The 20,730-nt window shown below is 42.1% G+C and overlaps 7 non-coding genes across 7 annotated transcripts; all 7 read right to left on the reverse strand.

Moving 5' to 3' along the window:
• Positions 1-553: 553 nt before the first annotated feature.
• Positions 554-625, reverse strand: TRNAW-CCA (transfer RNA tryptophan (anticodon CCA)). Its single transcript has one exon. It is a non-coding gene; the product is annotated as a tRNA-Trp (tRNA).
• Positions 626-1,336: 711 nt separating this feature from the next.
• Positions 1,337-1,408, reverse strand: TRNAW-CCA (transfer RNA tryptophan (anticodon CCA)). The gene has a single exon. It is a non-coding gene; the product is annotated as a tRNA-Trp (tRNA).
• A 711-nt stretch (positions 1,409-2,119) lies between these two features.
• On the reverse strand, positions 2,120-2,191 carry TRNAW-CCA (transfer RNA tryptophan (anticodon CCA)). Its single transcript has one exon. It is a non-coding gene; the product is annotated as a tRNA-Trp (tRNA).
• Positions 2,192-4,468: 2,277 nt separating this feature from the next.
• TRNAW-CCA (transfer RNA tryptophan (anticodon CCA)) lies at positions 4,469-4,540 on the reverse strand. Its single transcript has one exon. It is a non-coding gene; the product is annotated as a tRNA-Trp (tRNA).
• Positions 4,541-5,251: 711 nt separating this feature from the next.
• TRNAW-CCA (transfer RNA tryptophan (anticodon CCA)) lies at positions 5,252-5,323 on the reverse strand. The gene has a single exon. It is a non-coding gene; the product is annotated as a tRNA-Trp (tRNA).
• A 711-nt stretch (positions 5,324-6,034) lies between these two features.
• On the reverse strand, positions 6,035-6,106 carry TRNAW-CCA (transfer RNA tryptophan (anticodon CCA)). Its single transcript has one exon. It is a non-coding gene; the product is annotated as a tRNA-Trp (tRNA).
• A 14,095-nt stretch (positions 6,107-20,201) lies between these two features.
• On the reverse strand, positions 20,202-20,273 carry TRNAW-CCA (transfer RNA tryptophan (anticodon CCA)). Its single transcript has one exon. It is a non-coding gene; the product is annotated as a tRNA-Trp (tRNA).
• Between the last annotated feature and the right edge of the window lie 457 nt (positions 20,274-20,730).

The raw sequence follows: 20,730 nt of genomic DNA on the forward strand, positions 1-20,730 counted from the left end.
AAGATCGGAATCTAGAAATCATCATCTTTGTGATTCCATGAGTCAGGGACACGAATGTTACATCAAAAGATAAAGTTAGAAACATATCTCAGTTTATTTTTGCCAGGAACATTTCATTTAGAAAAATGCTTGTTTCATAAAGATTGAAAAATTTTTATATATCATTTGTATAGACTTTTTTATTCTTTTAGCCATACCCCAAAACTACAAAAACAAGAATGAGTTAACATATTGCTATTAGGAAGAAAGGTTTACATTTAACATCCAGAATGTAGTTGAGGACCATGTTTCTTCATATATACAAAGACCAAATTGTTGGTGATGTTGAGGTGATTTTAAGTTATAATGGTCACATCTGGATTCCCAAAAATTCTCGTCATCACAGTATTGTTCAGAAGATTTCTTTCTTGTAAAGTTTCAAAAGATGACTCTTTCTGACACTGTGTTTAAATATGGCTTCAACTGTTTTCAGGAGGTCTAAGTGGTTCCGTTCATGACATGAATGTAGAAAATGGTTGTATTTCCTAACTTTTCAAAAACAGGAACAGACTATTGACCCCGACGTTATTTGAATACGCAACCTTCTGATCTGGAGTCAGACGCGCTACCGTTGCGCCACGAGGTCAGCTGAAAGATAAGTGTTTGACAAGATAAAATCTGAATATTATTTGATTCTTTACCATTAGATGTTCCAGAAAGTAACTACTTTTACGCACCATCATAAAACGACATAAACAAGGATGATTGAGCATCTTAATCTTAATAATCAGGGATTTCCAGTTTAAGATCGGAATCTAGAAATTATCATCTTTGTGATTCCATGAGTCAGGCACACGAATGTTACATCAAAAGATAAAGTTAGAAACATATCTCAGTTTATTTTTGCCAGGAACATTTCATTTAGAAAAATGCTTGTTTCATAAAGATTGGAAAATTTTTATATATCATTTGTATAGACTTTTTTATTCTTTTAGCCATACCCCAAAACTACAAAAACAAGAATGAGTTAACATATTGCTATTAGGAAGAAAGGTTTACATATAACATCCAGAATCTAGTTGAGGACCATGTTTCTTCATATATACAAAGACCAAATTGTTGGTGATGTTGAGGTGATTTTAAGTTATAATGGTCAGATCTGGATTCCCAAAAATTCTCGTCATCACAGTATTGTTCAGAAGATTTATTTCTTGTAAAGTTTTAAAAGATGACTCTTTCAGACACTGTGTTTAAATATGGCTTCAACTGTTTTCAGGAGGTCTAAGTGGTTCCGTTCATGACATGAATGTAGAAAATGGTTGTATTTCCTAATTTTTCAAAAACAGGAACAGACTATTGACCCCGACGTGATTTGAACACGCAACCTTCTGATCTGGAGTCAGACGCGCTACCGTTGCTCCACGAGGTCAGCTGAAAGATTAGTGTTTGACAAGATAAAATCTGAATATTATTTGATTCTTTACCATTAGATGTTCCAGAAAGTAACAACTTTTACGCACCATCATAAAACGACATAAACACGAATGATTGAGCATCTTAATCTTAATATTCAGGGATTTCCAGTTTAAGATCGGAATCTAGAATTTATCATCTTTGTGGTTCCATGAGTCAGGCACACGAATGTTACATCAAAAGATAAAGTTAGAAACATATCTCAGTTTATTTTTGCCAGGAATATTTCATTTAGAAAAATGCTTGTTTCATAAAGATTGGAAAATTTTTATATATCATTTGTATAGACTTTTTTATTCTTTTAGCCATACCCCAAAACTACAAAAACAAGAATGAGTTAACATATTGCTATTAGGAAGAAAGGTTTACATTTAACATCCAGAATCTAGTTGAGGACCATGTTTCTTCATATATACAAAGACCAAATTGTTGGTGATGTTGAGGTGATTTTAAGTTATAATGGTCAGATCTGGATTCCCAAAAACTCTCGTCATCAGAGTATTGTTCAGAAGATTTCTTTCTTGTAAAGTTTTAAAAGATGACTCTTTCAGACACTGTGTTTAAATATGGCTTCAACTGTTTTCAGGAGGTCTAAGTGGTTCCGTTCATGACAAGAATGTAGAAAATGGTTGTATTTACTAATTTTTCAAAAACAGGAACAGACTATTGACCCCGACGTGATTTGAACACGCAACCTTCTGATCTGGAGTCAGACGCGCTACCGTTGCGCCACAAGGTCATCTGAAAGATAAGTGTTTGACAAGATAAAATCTGAATATTATTTGATTCTTTACCATTAGATGTTCCAGAAAGTAACTACTTTTACGCACCATCATAAAACGACATAAACAAGGATGATTGAGCATCTTAATCTTAATATTCAGGGATTTCCAGTTTAAGATCGGAATCTAGAAATCATCATCTTTGTGATTCCATGAGTCAGGCACACGAATGTTACATCAAAAGATAAAGTTAGACACATATCTCAGTTTATTTTTGCCAGGAACATTTCATTTAGAAAAATGCTTGTTTCATAAAGATTGGAAAATTTTTATATATCATTTGTATAGACTTTTTTATTCTTTTAACCATACCCCAAAACTACAAAAACAAGAATGAGTTAACATATTGCTATTAGGAAGAAAGGTTTACATTTAACATCCAGAATCTAGTTGAGGACCATGTTTCTTCATATATACAAAGACCAAATTGTTGGTGATGTTGAGGTGATTTTAAGTTATAATGGTCAGATCTGGATTCCCAAAAATTCTCGTCATCACAGTATTGTTCTGAAGATTTCTTTCTTGTAAAGTTTTAAAAGATGACTCTTTCAGACACTGTGTTTAAATATGGCTTCTACTGTTTTGAGGAGGTCTAAGTGGTTCCGTTCATGACATGAATGTAGAAAATGGTTGTATTTCCTAATTTTTCAAAAACAGGAACAGACTATTGACCGCGACGTGATTTGAACACGCAACCTTCTGATCTGGAGTCAGACGCGCTACCGTTGCGCCACTAGGTTAGCTGAAAGATAAGTGTTTGACAAAATAAAATCTGAATATTATTTGATTCTTTACCATTAGATGTTCCAGAAAGTAACTACTTTTACGCACCATCATAAAACGACATAAACAAGGATGATTGAGCATCTTAATCTTAATATTTAGGGATTTCCAATTTAAGATCGGAATCTAGAAATCATCATCTTTGTGATTCCATGAGTCAGGCACACGAATGTTACATCAAAAGATAAAGTTAGAAACATTACTCAGTTTATTTTTGCCAGGAACATTTCATTTAGAAAAATGCTTGTTTCATAAAGATTGGAAAATTTTTATATATCATTTGTATAGACTTTTTTATTCTTTTAGCCATACCCCAAAACTACAAAAACAAGAATGAGTTAACATATTGCTATTAGGAAGAAAGGTTTACATTTAACATCCAGAATCTAGTTGAGGACCATATTTCTTCATATATACAAAGACCAAATTGTTGGTGATCTTGAGGTGATTTTAAGTTATAATGGTCAGATCTGGATTCCCAAAAATTCTCGTCATCACAGTATTGTTCAGAAGATTTCTTTCTTGTAAAGTTTTAAAAGATGACTCTTTCAGACACTGTGTTTAAATATGGCTTCAACTGTTTTCAGGAGGTCTAAGTGGTTCCGTTCATGACATGAATGTAGAAAATGGTTGTATTTCCTAATTTTTCAAAAACAGGAACAGACTATTGACCCCGACGTGATTTGAACACGCAAACTTCTGATCTGGAGTCAGACGCGCTACTGTTGCACCATGAAGTCAGCTGAAAGATAAGTGTTTGACAAGATAAAATCTGAATATTATTTGATTCTTTACCACTAGATGTTCCAGAAAGTAACTACTTTTACGCACCATCATAAAACGACATAAAGAAGGATGATTGAGCATCTTAATCTTAAAATTCAGGGATTTCCAGTTTAAGATCGGAATCTAGAAATTATCATCTTTGTGATTCCATGAGTCAGGCACACGAATGTTACATCAAAAGATAAAGTTAGAAACATATCTCAGTTTATTTTTGCCAGGAACATTTCATTTAGAAAAATGCTTGTTTCATAAAGATTGGAAAATTTTTATATATCATTTGTATAGACTTTTTTATTCTTTTAGCCATACCCCAAAACTACAAAAACAAGAATGAGTTAACATATTGCTATTAGGAAGAAAGGTTTACATTTAAAATCCAGAATCTAGTTGAGGACCATGTTTCTTCATATATACAAAGACCAAATTGTTGGTGATGTTGAGGTGATTTTAAGTTATAATGGTCAGATCTGGATTCCCAAAAATCATCGTCTTCACAGTATTGTTCAGAAGATTTCTTTCTTGTAAAGTTTTAAAAGATGACTCTTTCAGACACTGTGTTTAAATATGGCTTCAACTGTTTTCAGGAGGTCTAAGTGGTTCCGTTCATGACATAAATGTAGAAAATGGTTGTATTTCCTAATTTTTCAAAAACAGGAACAGACTATTGACCCCGACGTGATTTGAACACGCAATCTTCTGATCTGGAGTCAGACGTGCTACCGTTGCGCCACGAGGTCAGCTGAAAGTTAAGTGTTTGACAAGATAAAATCTGAATATTATTTGATTCTTTACCATTAGATGTTCCAGAAAGTAACTACTTTTACGCACCATCATAAAACGACATAAACAAGGATGATTGAGCATCTTAATCTTAATATTCAGGGATTTCCAGTTTAAGATCGGAATCTAGAAATCATCATCTTTGGGATTCCATGAGTCAGGCACACGAATGTTACATCAAAAGATAAAGTTAGAAACATATCTCAGTTTATTTTTGCCAGGAACATTTCATTTAGAAAAATGCTTGTTTCATAAAGATTGGAAAATTTTTATATATCATTTGTATAGACTTTTTTATTCTTTTAGCCATACCCCAAAACTACAAAAACAAGAATGAGTTAACATATTGCTATTAGGAAGAAAGGTTTACATTTAACATCCAGAATCTAGTTGAGGACCATGTTTCTTCATATATACAAAGACCAAATTGTTGGTGATGTTGAGGTGATTTTAAGTTATAATGGTCAGATCTGGATTCCCAAAAACTCTCGTCATCAGAGTATTGTTCAGAAGATTTCTTTCTTGTAAAGTTTTAAAAGATGACTCTTTCAGACACTGTGTTTAAATATGGCTTCAACTGTTTTCAGGAGGTCTAAGTGGTTCCGTTCATGACAAGAATGTAGAAAATGGTTGTATTTACTAATTTTTCAAAAACAGGAACAGACTATTGACCCCGACGTGATTTGAACACGCAACCTTCTGATCTGGAGTCAGACGCGCTACCGTTGCGCCACAAGGTCATCTGAAAGATAAGTGTTTGACAAGATAAAATCTGAATATTATTTGATTCTTTACCATTAGATGTTCCAGAAAGTAACTACTTTTACGCACCATCATAAAACGACATAAACAAGGATGATTGAGCATCTTAATCTTAATATTCAGGGATTTCCAGTTTAAGATCGGAATCTAGAAATCATCATCTTTGTGATTCCATGAGTCAGGCACACGAATGTTACATCAAAAGATAAAGTTAGACACATATCTCAGTTTATTTTTGCCAGGAACATTTCATTTAGAAAAATGCTTGTTTCATAAAGATTGGAAAATTTTTATATATCATTTGTATAGACTTTTTTATTCTTTTAACCATACCCCAAAACTACAAAAACAAGAATGAGTTAACATATTGCTATTAGGAAGAAAGGTTTACATTTAACATCCAGAATCTAGTTGAGGACCATGTTTCTTCATATATACAAAGACCAAATTGTTGGTGATGTTGAGGTGATTTTAAGTTATAATGGTCAGATCTGGATTCCCAAAAATTCTCGTCATCACAGTATTGTTCTGAAGATTTCTTTCTTGTAAAGTTTTAAAAGATGACTCTTTCAGACACTGTGTTTAAATATGGCTTCTACTGTTTTGAGGAGGTCTAAGTGGTTCCGTTCATGACATGAATGTAGAAAATGGTTGTATTTCCTAATTTTTCAAAAACAGGAACAGACTATTGACCGCGACGTGATTTGAACACGCAACCTTCTGATCTGGAGTCAGACGCGCTACCGTTGCGCCACTAGGTCAGCTGAAAGATAAGTGTTTGACAAAATAAAATCTGAATATTATTTGATTCTTTACCATTAGATGTTCCAGAAAGTAACTACTTTTACGCACCATCATAAAACGACATAAACAAGGATGATTGAGCATCTTAATCTTAATATTTAGGGATTTCCAATTTAAGATCGGAATCTAGAAATCATCATCTTTGTGATTCCATGAGTCAGGCACACGAATGTTACATCAAAAGATAAAGTTAGAAACATTACTCAGTTTATTTTTGCCAGGAACATTTCATTTAGAAAAATGCTTGTTTCATAAAGATTGGAAAATTTTTATATATCATTTGTATAGACTTTTTTATTCTTTTAGCCATACCCCAAAACTAGAGATGAGCGAACCGGTCCCGGTTCGGCTCGAGGCGGTTCGCCGAACGGGGGGTCTGGCTCGAGTTCGGCTCGTCGAACGTTCGACGAACCGAACTCGAGCCCATAGGAAACAATGGCAGGCAATCACAAACACAGTAAAACACCTAGAAAACACCCTCAAAGGTGTCCAAAAGGTGACAAACAACTCACAACACAACACAAACACATGGGAAAGTGACAAGGACATGTACTCATGCGAAAACAAAACAGCTGGACAAGGAAAAAGAGGAGGACACACAGATATAGGCATGGCACGCCCTTCTAAAGTCATGTAAAACACCGCAAGGTGACTCCAAGCGGAGTCTCCCTTTTTTCCAAAAATTGGGCCCCACACACCCACCCCTTCAGTGGCAGCAGTTGTGCCCCAGTTGTACACTTCACAGCTAGATTTGCATCAAGCACATTCAAAAATACGCCATTCTTATCCGTCCCCAGGATGACACCGGGGTAGGTAGCAAAGTCTTTCCTGATCCCAGCTCTGTTCATCTTGGCTTCTTTTAAAAACACAGCAAGCAAGGGTTACTCCAAGCGGAGTCTCCCTTTTTTCCAAAAATTGGGCCCCACACACACCCACCCCTTCAGTGGCAGCAGTTGTGCCCCAGTTGTACACTTCACAGCTAGATTTGCATCAAGCACATTCAAAAATACGCTATTCTTAACCGTCCCCAGGATGACACCGGGGTAGGTAGCAAAGTCTTTCCTGATCCCAGCTCTGTTCATCTTGGCTTCTTTTAAAAACACAGCAAGCAAGGGTTACTCCAAGCGGAGTCTCCCTTTTTTCCAAAAATTGGGCCACACAGACACCCACCACATCAGTGGCAGCACTTGGGCCCTAGTTGCAAACAGGATGTTTTGATTTGCATCAAGCACATTCAAAAATACGCTATTCTTAGCCGTCCCCAGGATGACACCGGGGTAGGTAGCAAAGTCTTTGCTGACCCATGACTTGTTCATCTTGGCTTCTTTTAAAAACAATGTAAGCAAGGGTTACTCCAAGCGGAGTCTCCCTTTTTTCCAAAAATTGGGCCACACAGACACCCACCCCATCAGTGGCAGCACTTGGGCCCTAGTTGCAAACAGGATGTTTTGATTTGCATCAAGCACATTCAAAAATACGCTATTCTTAGCCGTCCCCAGGATGACACCGGGGTAGGTAGCAAAGTCTTTCCTGATCCCAGCTCTGTTCATCTTGGCTTCTTTTAAAAACACAGCAAGCAAGGGTTACTCCAAGCGGAGTCTCCCTTTTTTCCAAAAATTGGGCCACACAGACACCCACCCCATCAGTGGCAGCACTTGGGCCCTAGTTGCAAACAGGATGTTTTGATTTGCATCAAGCACATTCAAAAATACGCTATTCTTAGCCGTCCACAGGATGACACCGGGGTAGGTAGCAAAGTCTTTCCTGATCCCAGCTCTGTTCATCTTGGCTTCTTTTAAAAACACAGCAAGCAAGGGTTACTCCAAGCGGAGTCTCCCTTTTTTCCAAAAATTGGGCCACACAGACACCCACCCCATCAGTGGCAGCACTTGGGCCCTAGTTGCAAACAGGATGTTTTGATTTGCATCAAGCACATTCAAAAATACGCTATTCTTAGCCGTCCACAGGATGACACCGGGGTAGGTAGCAAAGTCTTTCCTGATCCCAGCTCTGTTCATCTTGGCTTCTTTTAAAAACACAGCAAGCAAGGGTTACTCCAAGCGGAGTCTCCCTTTTTTCCAAAAATTGGGCCACACAGACACCCACCCCATCAGTGGCAGCACTTGGGCCCTAGTTGCAAACAGGATGTTTTGATTTGCATCAAGCACATTCAAAAATACGCTATTCTTAGCCGTCCCCAGGATGACACCGGGGTAGGTAGCAAAGTCTTTCCTGATCCCAGCTCTGTTCATCTTGGCTTCTTTTAAAAACACAGCAAGCAAGGGTTACTCCAAGCGGAGTCTCCCTTTTTTCCAAAAATTGGGCCACACAGACACCCACCACATCAGTGGCAGCACTTGGGCCCTAGTTGCAAACAGGATGTTTTGATTTGCATCAAGCACATTCAAAAATACGCTATTCTTAGCCGTCCCCAGGATGACACCGGGGTAGGTAGCAAAATCTTTCCTGATCCCAGCTCTGTTCATCTTGGCTTCTTTTAAAAACACAGCAAGCAAGGGTTACTCCAAGCGGAGTCTCCCTTTTTTCCAAAAATTGGGCCCCACACACACCCACCCATTCAGTGGCAGCAGTTGTGCCCCAGTTGTACACTTCACAGCTAGATTTGCATCAAGCACATTCAAAAATACGCCATTCTTATCCGTCCCCAGGATGACACCGGGGTAGGTAGCAAAGTCTTTCCTGATCCCAGCTCTGTTCATCTTGGCTTCTTTTAAAAACACAGCAAGCAAGGGTTACTCCAAGCGGAGTCTCCCTTTTTTCCAAAAATTGGGCCACACAGACACCCACCCCATCAGTGGCAGCACTTGGGCCCTAGTTGCAAACAGGATGTTTTGATTTGCATCAAGCACATTCAAAAATACGCTATTCTTAGCCGTCCCCAGGATGACACTGGGGTAGGTAGCAAAGTCTTTGCTGACCCATGACTTGTTCATCTTGGCTTCTTTTAAAAACACAGCAAGCAAGGGTTACTCCAAGCGGAGTCTCCCTTTTTTCCAAAAATTGGGCCACACAGACACCCACCCCATCAGTGGCAGCACTTGGGCCCTAGTTGCAAACAGGATGTTTTGATTTGCATCAAGCACATTCAAAAATACGCTATTCTTAGCCGTCCCCAGGATGACACTGGGGTAGGTAGCAAAGTCTTTGCTGACCCATGACTTGTTCATCTTGGCTTCTTTTAAAAACACAGCAAGCAAGGGTTACTCCAAGCGGAGTCTCCCTTTTTTCCAAAAATTGGGCCACACAGACACCCACCCCATCAGTGGCAGCACTTGGGCCCTAGTTGCAAACAGGATGTTTTGATTTGCATCAAGCACATTCAAAAATACGCTATTCTTAGCCGTCCACAGGATGACACCGGGGTAGGTAGCAAAGTCTTTCCTGATCCCAGCTCTGTTCATCTTGGCTTCTTTTAAAAACACAGCAAGCAAGGGTTACTCCAAGCGGAGTCTCCCTTTTTTCCAAAAATTGGGCCACACAGACACCCACCCCATCAGTGGCAGCACTTGGGCCCTAGTTGCAAACAGGATGTTTTGATTTGCATCAAGCACATTCAAAAATACGCTATTCTTAGCCGTCCCCAGGATGACACCGGGGTAGGTAGCAAAGTCTTTCCTGATCCCAGCTCTGTTCATCTTGGCTTCTTTTAAAAACACAGCAAGCAAGGGTTACTCCAAGCGGAGTCTCCCTTTTTTCCAAAAATTGGGCCACACAGACACCCACCCCATCAGTGGCAGCACTTGGGCCCTAGTTGCAAACAGGATGTTTTGATTTGCATCAAGCACATTCCAAATCCACAAGCATTTACTCTCCCCAGGATGACACAGGGGTAGTAAATTCCTTCTGGATCCATGACTTGTTCATTTTGATGAACGTCAGTCTGTCCACATTGTCACTGGACAGACGCGTGCGCTTATCTGTCAGCACACACCCAGCAGCACTGAATACACGTTCAGAGACAACGCTGGCAGCTGGACACGACAAAATCTCCAAGGCGTAAGTTGCGAGCTCTGGCCATTTTTGTAGGTTTGAAGCCCAAAAGGAGCAAGGCTCCAGTTGCACAGTCATGGCATCGATGTTCATTTGGAGATACTCCTGTATCATCCTCTCCAGCCGTTGACTATGTGTCAGACTTGTTGTCTCTGGTGGCCTTGCAAAAGAGGGTCTAAAAAAATTATGAAAAGATTCCATAAAATTGCTGTTACCGGCACCAGAAAAGGTCCTACTGGTACGGGTAGACTGTTGAAGATGACGAGACCGTCCCATGTTTGTCAAGTTACAACTGGGAGATTCACTCCCTGCACCTGCACGGTTGTTTGGTGGAAAAGCCGAGCTAAGATCTAGTAACAGCTTCTGCTGATACTCCTGCATACGTGCGTCCCTTTCTATGGCTGGAATTATGTCACAAAATTTGGACTTGTACCGGGGATCTAATAGTGTGGCAATCCAGTAGTCATCATCACTTCTAATTTTGACAATACGACTGTCATGTTGGAGGTAGTGCAACAAAAAGGCACTCATGTGTCTTGCGCAGCCATGCGGACCAAGTCCATGCTGTGTTTGTGGCATAGAGGTGCTACCCGTTCTTTCTTCCTCTGACATCTGACCCCAACCTCTTTCAACTGAAATTTGACCAAGGTCTCCCTCATCCGCTGAGTCTTCCATGTCCATGGACAGTTCGTCCTCCATTTCTTCATGTTCTCCTGCACCTTGCTCAACATTTCGCCTGCTACTATGCGCCCTTGTCGATCCCTGTCCCCCATGGTCCCATGCCTGCTGCGTTGGTGATGATGAACGTCTGGACCTTCGTGATGTTGTTGTCCCTTGCGCATATGAATCCTCCTGTAGTTCCTCCCCTTCATGTTGTCCCACCCCCTGACTCCGAATAGTGTTTAGCGTGTGCTCCAGCATGTAAATGACTGGAATCGTCATGCTGATAATGGCATTGTCAGAGCTAAACATATTCGTCGCCATGTCGAAACTGTGCAGAAGGGTGCATAGGTCCTTGATCTGAGACCACTCCATCAGGGTGATCTGCCCCACCTCTGCATCTCGTTGGCCCAGGCTATACGTCATGACGTATTGCACCAGGGCTCTGCGGTGCTGCCACAGTCGCTGTAACATGTGGAGAGTTGAATTCCAGCGTGTCGCCACATCGCATTTCAGGCGATGAACCGGCAGGCCGAAAGACTTCTGGAGCGATGCAAGTCGCTCTGCTGCGGCGCTTGAACGGCGGAAGTGAGCTGACAGTTTTCGTGCCCTGTTCAGAAGGCCATCTAGGCCGGGATAGTGTGTTAAAAATTGCTGCACGACAAGGTTCAACACGTGAGCCATACAAGGTACGTGTGTCACCTTGCCCAGGCGAAGTGCCGCACCCAGGTTTGCAGCATTGTCGCACACGGCCTTACCAGGCTGCAGTTTGAGTGGAGACAACCATTTATTAAACTCGGACCGCAAAGCTGACCACAACTCCTCAGCTGTGTGACTCTTATTACCAAGACATGTCAAGCTAAAGACCGCCTGATGCCGTTGCGCTCTGCTGCCAGCATAGTAATGAGGGGTGCGTGATTCCTTCTGCGCAGTGAGAACGCTGGTGGCCTGACCAGGCAGGCTTGGGGCGGAGGTGGAGGACCCAGATGAGGTGGAGGATGCAGAAGCAGTGGCGGAACTTGGACAGACAGAGGATTGACACACAAGTCGTGGGGACGGCAAGACTTGTGCAGCAGACCCTTCACCATCTATCACCATAGTTACCCAGTGCCCAGTCAGCGACATGTAACGTCCCTGTCCATGCTTACTGGTCCAAGTATCGGTGGTGAAATGCACCCGTTCACACACAGAGTTTCTCAAGGAAGCGGTGATGTTGTGTGCGACATGCTGGTGTAGCGCGGGCACACCTTTCTTAGAGAAGTAGTGGCGACTAGGCATCTGGTACTGGGGCACAGCGACAGACATAAGGTCTCTAAAATCCTGTGTGTCCACTAGGCGGAAAGGCAGCATTTCGGTAGCCAACAGCTTACAGAGGGATAGAGTCAACCTCTTAGCTTTGTCATGGGTCGGAGGAAGTGGCCTTTTATTTGACCACATCTGAGGGACAGAGATCTGGCTGCTGTGTGTAGACGGTGTTGAGTAGGGTGTCCCTTGAAAAATGCAGGTTTGTGAGGAAAGTGCAGGCGGAGACATGATGTTGCCTTCATCCAACGTTGGTGCTATCGATGTCTGAGAGAGCTGTACACACTCACTTGTTTCCCCTTCCAAACCAACTGACGACCTTACAAGCAAACTGCCTGTTGCGGTTACAGTGGTGGAAGTTTTGCGTGGAAAAACAGGTGTGGCAGCTGTCCCCACAGTCCTAGAAGATGAAGAGCGCGCGGATGCAGTGGAAGGGGCGGGCGGTGGATGGTTCGCTCCGCTAGGCCGCATTGCAGCACGGTGAGCTTCCCACCGGGACTTATGATATTTATTCATGTGACGATTCATGGAAGAAGTTGTCAAACTGCTGAGCTTTTGACCTCTACTAAGAGAATCATGACAAATGTTACATATCACATGAGTTGGGCGATCTTTTTCGATGTGAAAAAAGGACCAGGCTAGGCAAGGCTTAGAGGCCATGCGACCTGTTGATCCACCCCGAATAATGCTCATAGGCAGAGTGGTGGCTGAGGATGCAGTTGTAGACGTGCTACCAGTGCTCCGACTCTGTCCAGGAAGGCGCAAGGTAACTTCGTCGTCGGTTGCATCCTCCTCCACCGCCTCTGTTGACCTCCTCGAGTGCCTGACTGGGGGTTGACAGTAGGTGGGATCTAGAACGTCATCATCAATTGTTGTGTTTGCACTCCCCTCCCCCTCAGACCGAGCCTCTTCTTGCCCTGACGGAATATTTAAGTTGTCATCCCAATCGGGTATCTGCGTCTCATCTTCATCAGTATGTTCCTCATTGTCTATAACCACAGGTGTTACAGTTTGTGACAAAGGGTCAACATTATGCTCAGAAACTTGGTCCTCACGGCCTGAATCTGAGTCACAAAGGTTCTGGGCATCACTGCAGACCATTTCCTGTTCTGTACTCACTGTAGCTTGGGAGCAGACCTCTGATTCCCAGGCTATAGTGTGACTGAACAGCTCTGCAGACTCAGCCATCTCAGTTCCACCATACTGTGCAGGGCTGATGGAGACTTCAGAGCTGGGAGAAAGCAAGTTTGATTGGGATGACAACTCAGAGGACTGGTGTTTTTTGGATGCGGTACTTGAAGTGGCAGAGAGGGCACTTGTTGGACCACTTGAGATCCATTCAAGCATTTTCCTTTTTTGCCCATCATCTACCTTTGTTCCTGTTGTTCGTGTCCGTAACAAAGGGAGCACATCGGATTGTCCACGGTAAGTAGTAGACATCTTACTTTTGCTGGTAGATGGTCTATCTTCAGCAGATGATAATGGAGCTTTGCCACCTTCCCCACGGACAAAACCTTTTTTGCCTTTTCCACCACGCCTCTTCCCCTTTCCACCAGCATCTGTCATTTTGCCACTCATGTTGATTGCGACAAGATTGTGGACTGAAAATGTGGTAGTAAAAATTGAGAGGTGGTGAAGATTGCAGTGGTGGTCTAGCTTTATTAACAGCAGAATAATAAAGAATAAATATCCCTGACAATGCAACTTAGTTATAATTAGTTGGAGTGTGCAACGCAGGCAGACGTGCTGCAAATGTCTTTGCACTAGTGGGACTATAGCAAAGTCCAATAGCCACGTATAGGATGCCACTAGGTACACTGAGTGTTTGCTAGTATAATGGCTTGGTTAGAATGAGTTGTAGTGTGCAACGCAGGCAGACGCGCTCTGCAAATGTCTTTGCACTAGTGGGACTATAGCAAAGTCCAATAGCCACGTATAGGATGCCACTAGGTACACTGAGTGTTTGCTAGTATAATGGCTTGGTTAGAATGAGTTGTAGTGTGCAACGCAGGCAGACGCGCTCTGCAAATGTCTTTGCACTAGTGGGACTATAGCAAAGTCCAATAGCCACGTATAGGATGCCACTAGGTACACTGAGTGTTTGCTAGTATAATGGCTTGGTTAGAATGAGTTGTAGTGTGCAACGCAGGCAGACGCGCTCTGCAAATGTCTTTGCACTAGTGGGACTATAGCAAAGTCCAATAGCCACGTATAGGATGCCACTAGGTACACTGAGTGTTTGCTAGTATAATGGCTTGGTTAGAATGAGTTGTAGTGTGCAACGCAGGCAGACGCGCTCTGCAAATGTCTTTGCACTAGTGGGACTATAGCAAAGTCCAATAGCCACGTATAGGATGCCACTAGGTACACTGAGTGTTTGCTAGTATAATGGCTTGGTTAGAATGAGTTGTAGTGTGCAACGCAGGCAGACGCGCTCTGCAAATGTCTTTGCACTAGTGGGACTATAGCAAAGTCCAATAGCCACGTATAGGATGCCACTAGGTACACTGAGTGTTTGCTAGTATAATGGCTTGGTTAGAATGAGTTGTAGTGTGCAACGCAGGCAGACGCGCTCTGCAAATGTCTTTGCACTAGTGGGACTATAGCAAAGTCCAATAGCCACGTATAGGATGCCACTAGGTACACTGAGTGTTTGCTAGTATAATGGCTTGGTTAGAATGAGTTGTAGTGTGCAACGCAGGCAGACGCGCTCTGCAAATGTCTTTGCACTAGTGGGACTATAGCAAAGTCCAATAGCCACGTATAGGATGCCACTAGGTACACTGAGTGTTTGCTAGTATAATGGCTTGGTTAGAATGAGTTGTAGTGTGCAACGCAGGCAGACGCGCTCTGCAAATGTCTTTGCACTAGTGGGACTATAGCAAAGTCCAATAGCCACGTATAGGATGCCACTAGGTACACTGAGTGTTTGCTAGTATAATGGCTTGGTTAGAATGAGTTGTAGTGTGCAACGCAGGCAGACGCGCTCTGCAAATGTCTTTGCACTAGTGGGACTATAGCAAAGTCCAATAGCCACGTATAGGATGCCACTAGGTACACTGAGTGTTTGCTAGTATAATGGCTTGGTTAGAATGAGTTGTAGTGTGCAACGCAGGCAGACGCGCTCTGCAAATGTCTTTGCACTAGTGGGACTATAGCAAAGTCCAATAGCCACGTATAGGATGCCACTAGGTACACTGAGTGTTTGCTAGTATAATGGCTTGGTTAGAATGAGTTGTAGTGTGCAACGCAGGCAGACGCGCTCTGCAAATGTCTTTGCACTAGTGGGACTATAGCAAAGTCCAATAGCCACGTATAGGATGCCACTAGGTACACTGAGTGTTTGCTAGTATAATGGCTTGGTTAGAATGAGTTGTAGTGTGCAACGCAGGCAGACGCGCTCTGCAAATGTCTTTGCACTAGTGGGACTATAGCAAAGTCCAATAGCCACGTATAGGATGCCACTAGGTACACTGAGTGTTTGCTAGTATAATGGCTTGGTTAGAATGAGTTGTAGTGTGCAACGCAGGCAGACGCGCTCTGCAAATGTCTTTGCACTAGTGGGACTATAGCAAAGTCCAATAGCCACGTATAGGATGCCACTAGGTACACTGAGTGTTTGCTAGTATAATGGCTTGGTTAGAATGAGTTGTAGTGTGCAACGCAGGCAGACGCGCTCTGCAAATGTCTTTGCACTAGTGGGACTATAGCAAAGTCCAATAGCCACGTATAGGATGCCACTAGGTACACTGAGTGTTTGCTAGTATAATGGCTTGGTTAGAATGAGTTGTAGTGTGCAACGCAGGCAGACGCGCTCTGCAAATGTCTTTGCACTAGTGGGACTATAGCAAAGTCCAATAGCCACGTATAGGATGCCACTAGGTACACTGAGTGTTTGCTAGTATAATGGCTTGGTTAGAATGAGTTGTAGTGTGCAACGCAGGCAGACGCGCTCTGCAAATGTCTTTGCACTAGTGGGACTATAGCAAAGTCCAATAGCCACGTATAGGATGCCACTAGGTACACTGAGTGTTTGCTAGTATAATGGCTTGGTTAGAATGAGTTGTAGTGTGCAACGCAGGCAGACGCGCTCTGCAAATGTCTTTGCACTAGTGGGACTATAGCAAAGTCCAATAGCCACGTATAGGATGCCACTAGGTACACTGAGTGTTTGCTAGTATAATGGCTTGGTTAGAATGAGTTGTAGTGTGCAACGCAGGCAGACGCGCTCTGCAAATGTCTTTGCACTAGTGGGACTATAGCAAAGTCCAATAGCCACGTATAGGATGCCACTAGGTACACTGAGTGTTTGCTAGTATAATGGCTTGGTTAGAATGAGTTGTAGTGTGCAACGCAGGCAGACGCGCTCTGCAAATGTCTTTGCACTAGTGGGACTATAGCAAAGTCCAATAGCCACGTATAGGATGCCACTAGGTACACTGAGTGTTTGCTAGTATAATGGCTTGGTTAGAATGAGTTGTAGTGTGCAACGCAGGCAGACGCGCTCTGCAAATGTCTTTGCACTAGTGGGACTATAGCAAAGTCCAATAGCCACGTATAGGATGCCACTAGGTACACTGAGTGTTTGCTAGTATAATGGCTTGGTTAGAATGAGTTGTAGTGTGCAACGCAGGCAGACGCGCTCTGCAAATGTCTTTGCACTAGTGGGACTATAGCAAAGTCCAATAGCCACGTATAGGATGCCACTAGGTACACTGAGTGTTTGCTAGTATAATGGCTTGGTTAGAATGAGTTGTAGTGTGCAACGCAGGCAGACGCGCTCTGCAAATGTCTTTGCACTAGTGGGACTATAGCAAAGTCCAATAGCCACGTATAGGATGCCACTAGGTACACTGAGTGTTTGCTAGTATAATGGCTTGGTTAGAATGAGTTGTAGTGTGCAACGCAGGCAGACGCGCTCTGCAAATGTCTTTGCACTAGTGGGACTATAGCAAAGTCCAATAGCCACGTATAGGATGCCACTAGGTACACTGAGTGTTTGCTAGTATAATGGCTTGGTTAGAATGAGTTGTAGTGTGCAACGCAGGCAGACGCGCTCTGCAAATGTCTTTGCACTAGTGGGACTATAGCAAAGTCCAATAGCCACGTATAGGATGCCACTAGGTACACTGAGTGTTTGCTAGTATAATGGCTTGGTTAGAATGAGTTGTAGTGTGCAACGCAGGCAGACGCGCTCTGCAAATGTCTTTGCACTAGTGGGACTATAGCAAAGTCCAATAGCCACGTATAGGATGCCACTAGGTACACTGAGTGTTTGCTAGTATAATGGCTTGGTTAGAATGAGTTGTAGTGTGCAACGCAGGCAGACGCGCTCTGCAAATGTCTTTGCACTAGTGGGACTATAGCAAAGTCCAATAGCCACGTATAGGATGCCACTAGGTACACTGAGTGTTTGCTAGTATAATGGCTTGGTTAGAATGAGTTGTAGTGTGCAACGCAGGCAGACGCGCTCTGCAAATGTCTTTGCACTAGTGGGACTATAGCAAAGTCCAATAGCCACGTATAGGATGCCACTAGGTACACTGAGTGTTTGCTAGTATAATGGCTTGGTTAGAATGAGTTGTAGTGTGCAACGCAGGCAGACGCGCTCTGCAAATGTCTTTGCACTAGTGGGACTATAGCAAAGTCCAATAGCCACGTATAGGATGCCACTAGGTACACTGAGTGTTTGCTAGTATAATGGCTTGGTTAGAATGAGTTGTAGTGTGCAACGCAGGCAGACGCGCTCTGCAAATGTCTTTGCACTAGTGGGACTATAGCAAAGTCCAATAGCCACGTATAGGATGCCACTAGGTACACTGAGTGTTTGCTAGTATAATGGCTTGGTTAGAATGAGTTGTAGTGTGCAACGCAGGCAGACGCGCTCTGCAAATGTCTTTGCACTAGTGGGACTATAGCAAAGTCCAATAGCCACGTATAGGATGCCACTAGGTACACTGAGTGTTTGCTAGTATAATGGCTTGGTTAGAATGAGTTGTAGTGTGCAATGCAGGCAGACGCGCTCTGCAAATGTCTTTGCACTAGTGGGACTATAGCAAAGTCCAATAGCCACGTATAGGATGCCACTAGGTACACTGAGTGTTTGCTAGTATAATGGCTTAGTTATCAGTTGGAGTGTGCAGAGGACAAGAGGGTACAGTGGCAGGATTGTGGTGCTCTGGGTAGAGGAATGGAAGACTGCCTTTCTATTCCCTCCTAATGGTGAAATGCAGGTAGGAAATCCCTGACCTGGGCTACACAGACGCTGTTGCTGTTTGCAGGACCTGTCACCTATGGCTCTCTGACCCTGCCGGTTGGAGCCCTTAAAAGGACTGCTATAAAGTGCTCTCCCTAAGCTGTCTAACGCTGTGTATGCAGCGCATACAGCTGTATCGGCTATAGGACTCAGGAAGACGGAGCTGCGACAGTGATGTCTGACACCAAAGACGCAGAAGGCAGATAATGGCGTCCGTGAAGAAAATGTCCGGTTTTATAATGCAGGGACATGTGACATGCAGATCCTATCACACATGCCGTTGCTTCTCTGGCTCAAAGTCCACTTAGCTGTGTGTGTGTCTGGGATTGGCTGACATGCTGGCCCGCCCCACAAGACGCGCGCGCTTAGGGAAGGAAGACAAGAAAAAAAAAAAAAAAAAATGGCGATCGCCATTATAGAAACAGCAGTGATCTGAAGGCGCTGTTCACGCACACTATACACTGAAATGTGATAATAGTTTGATTCACAGAGTGACTTACACTATTACAGCAGAAACCAAGCTATGATTTAGCTGTTTTTTGGCTGCTAGAACCGTTCTCGAACGTTTCTAGAACTACCGAGCTTTTGCAAAAAGCTCGAGTTCTAGTTCGATCTAGAACATGCCCCAAAATCACTCGAGCCGCGAACTGGAGAACCACGAACCACGAACCGCGCTCAACTCTACCCAAAACTACAAAAACAAGAATGAGTTAACATATTGCTATTAGGAAGAAAGGTTTACATTTAACATCCAGAATCTAGTTGAGGACCATATTTCTTCATATATACAAAGACCAAATTGTTGGTGATCTTGAGGTGATTTTAAGTTATAATGGTCAGATCTGGATTCCCAAAAATTCTCGTCATCACAGTATTGTTCAGAAGATTTCTTTCTTGTAAAGTTTTAAAAGATGACTCTTTCAGACACTGTGTTTAAATATGGCTTCAACTGTTTTCAGGAGGTCTAAGTGGTTCCGTTCATGACATGAATGTAGAAAATGGTTGTATTTCCTAATTTTTCAAAAACAGGAACAGACTATTGACCCCAACGTGATTTGAACACGCAAACTTCTGATCTGGAGTCAGACGCGCTACTGTTGCACCATGAAGTCAGCTGAAAGATAAGTGTTTGACAAGATAAAATCTGAATATTATTTGATTCTTTACCATTAGATGTTCCAGAAAGTAACTACTTTTACGCACCATTATAAAATGACATAAACAAGGATGATTGAGCATCTTAATCTTAATATTCAGGGATTTCCAGTTTAAGATCGGAATCTAGAAATTATCATCTTTGTGATTCCATGAGTCAGGCACACGAATGTTACATCCAAAGATAAAGTTAGAAACATATCTCAGTTTATTTTTGCCAGGAACATTTCATTTAGAAAAATGCTTGTTTCATAAAGATTGGAAAATTTTTATGTATTATTTGTATAGACTTTTTTATTCTTTTAGCCATACCCCAAAACTACAAAAACAAGAATGAGTTAACATATTGCTATTAGGAAGAAAGGTTTACATTTAAAATCCAGAATCTAGTTGAGGACCATGTTTCTTCATATATACAAAGACCAAATTGTTGGTGATGTTGCCGTGATTTTAAGTTATAATGGTCAGATCTGGATTCCCAAAAATTCTCGTCATCACAGTATTGTTCAGAAGATTTCTTTCTTGTAAAGTTTTAAAAGATGACTCTTTCAGACACTGTGTTTAAATATGGCTTCAACTGTTTTCAGGAGGTCTAAGTGGTTCCGTTCATGACATGAATGTAGAAAATGGTTGTATTTCCTAATTTTTCAAAAACAGGAACAGACTATTGACCCCGACGTGATTTGAACATGCAACCTTCTGATCTGGAGTCAGACGCGCTACTGTTGCGCCACGAGGTCAGCTGAAAGATAAGGGTTTGACAAGATAAAATCTGAATATTATTTGATTCTTTACCATTAGATGTTCCAGAAAGTAACTACTTTTACGCACCATCATAAAACGACATAAACAAGGATGATTGAGCATCTTAATCTTAATATTCAGGGATTTCCAGTTTAAGATCGGAATCTAGAAATCATCATCTTTGTGATTCCATGAGTCAGGCACACGAATGTTACATCAAAAGATAAAGTTAGAAACATATCTCAGTTTATTTTTGCCAGGAACATTTCATTTAGAAAAATGCTTGTTTCATAAAGATTGGAAAATTTTTATATATCATTTGCATGGACTTTTTTATTCTTTTAGCCATACCCCAAAACTACAAAAACAAGAATGAGTTAACATATTGCTATTAGGAAGAAAGGTTTACATTTAACATCCAGAATCTAGTTGAGGACCATGTTTCTTCATATA

Source organism: Anomaloglossus baeobatrachus, chromosome 4 (assembly GCF_048569485.1).
Source record: "Anomaloglossus baeobatrachus isolate aAnoBae1 chromosome 4, aAnoBae1.hap1, whole genome shotgun sequence".
Classification (NCBI taxonomy): Eukaryota; Metazoa; Chordata; class Amphibia; order Anura; family Aromobatidae; genus Anomaloglossus; species Anomaloglossus baeobatrachus.